Source organism: Triticum urartu, chromosome 1 (assembly GCF_003073215.2).
Source record: "Triticum urartu cultivar G1812 chromosome 1, Tu2.1, whole genome shotgun sequence".
Taxonomy (NCBI): Eukaryota; Viridiplantae; Streptophyta; class Magnoliopsida; order Poales; family Poaceae; genus Triticum; species Triticum urartu.
Window position 1 is genome coordinate 389,619,913 of NC_053022.1, and position 2,432 is coordinate 389,622,344.

The following is a 2,432-nucleotide window of genomic DNA, read 5'->3' on the forward strand; positions in this document are numbered from 1 at the left end:
CGCGGGGAGGGAGAGAGAAGCCAGATCATTGCATGGCACTTGTATGTGAGAAGGGATGAGGAGAATGGCAGCCCCTTCTCCTCCTTTTATAGGCCAAGGCAAGGGGTGGGGTGGTGGAGGAAATACCAAAACACCCATGCTACATGTCCCACATGAAGGGTGAAATGGTAACTCAAGTGGGGCACGAAGGGGACACCATGGAGGCACCCCCTTGGCCAGCCACAACCTTGCCCCCTCCCATGGGGGGGGGCAAAATCCACCAACATGTCTCCTAGAAACATGGGTGCTCCCTAGACAAAAAGCCAGCAAACATGTAACCCCCGATTCGTGGGATCTTGTCCCCTCGTGCTGAGACAAGATGTTTTCCGCGAAACATTTTTTATGAAAAATTCCGAAAGGTCCCAGAACATTTCCGGCACCCTCTAAAATTATTCTGGCCATGATACGAAACATTTCCGGTGTGGTGATTTTTATCAACGAAAAGCAACAACGGCGGTTACGGTAGCTCCGGAACATTTTCGGTTTTTCTCTCTGAAAATTCCCAAAAGTTCCCAGACCAATTCTAGGGCCCTTTAAGAATTTCCAGGCGAGTGCCGAAACCATTTTGACCTAATAATACATTCCTAAACAACTTTTCGGTTTTACCGAAACTCTTTCGGTGTTCTCTCTCCGGAACTCTTTCGTTGTCTATGAAACTTCTCCGGTGACTTTCTCTCAGACTCCGTGTCTAGTATTCAGCAGATATATGACCCTTAAGCATGTGACCCTATAGGTTCGGTGAAGTATAGACATGACCTCGAACCCCTTCCGATCAATGATCAACATCGGAGCCGTGGACACCCATATTGACCCCTATACCCACACGAGTGAATATTCGAGTGAACCTCCAGTTGCCGTGTGCTATTCCTGTTGCTTCGTGATATGTTACAAATACCCGAGGTGTGATTTACTTGCATCCCCATGGATCAACGACTTGTCCACTATGCTAGTTACCTCGTTACCGGCTTTGTTCTCTTTTCTCGTTTCCGTGTTGCGGCATCCCTATGATCAAATCACACTGTGTCTGGCCAGACGATGATGGATACCGTAAGAGGGCCCGAGAATATCTCTCCATCATCAGAGGAGCAAATCCCAATCTTGAACTATCAAGTTACTTGACACACTTTTCCATGAACCCGCAAGCTGCCGTAAGAGCCACCCATTTACAAATGATGTTTAACAAACCCCAAAGTTCATGAAGCAAGTATGAAGAAACTCGATACTCTCATGGTCTAAGGAATTATGCAAACGTTAACCATCTCTGTGTTATGTACCATTAACTTGTGACGAACGAATCTCATAGCATAACATCAATCCGCGTCGATTCAACACAAATGTTCTCTTAACATTGTGCCCTCAAAGTTGCTGGCATAGACATGTCCATGACCAGGAAAACAGAATCATCATGCAACACTTGAGCTAGTCTTAGAGGCTAGACTAGGAATACTTCTTACTGTTTATTATTCCACACGTGCATATGAGTCTTCTTACGAGCCTCATGTTATTGCAGACTCAAGAACCATAGCAGTTATAGCATGGGACATAAACATAATTATGAACACGGAGATAAGTAATAGCATTTATTATTGCCTGTAGGGCATATCTCCTACACCACCGATATTACAATCATCTGAGACCCCTAGATCCACGTTTATTTTAACACTGCCTTCTGATTGCAGGGATCCACTTTTCTTGCAACTAAACTTGGGGGGGGGGGCTTATTACCGCATGTGGATTTCTTGGCTCATTGATCTAATCTAGCTCCACAATTAATCTCATTACAAAGTGATGCGTTGACACTAGACTTTGATTAATTCCTTCATGAATGAGCTCCCACTTGTTGTCCAAATAGCCCACAATGTCACTGTCAAGCGAGTTAATTCTTCATCAGTAAGCACCTCCATCATAGAGAAAAGGCAATTTCTCGCTATCGGTTCTATGGTCCTCATCATATGCTCCATAAGTTCCTGGTCACTAATGTTCATACACATCAAGCTAACAAGCATTTAATAAGCCTATGCTGCCAAGAACCTTGCATGCCACAAACAAAACACCGATCAACTATCGACATATTTATGTGCTTGTAGACATCTTCAGTGGGTAAGGTGTGTTGTGTTAAGCGCCACATAAAGACCTTCAATTTTGCTAGAACAAGTACCTTCCAAAGTTTTGAGCGAGATTTCACATAAGCGTAAATAGTATATGACCCCAACCTTTCTTCCAACCAATCTTCCCTTCTTTTCTTTGTGGCAACTATCATAAGCCAGCCATACACTTAAAATTCATGGATTCTCTACTTCCATGACCAGGAATCTTTAACAACTCTCATATAGATTGGTATTTGTAAAATGGTCGTAGCATAAAAAGGTAGGGAAGTTTTCTCAATGATCTCC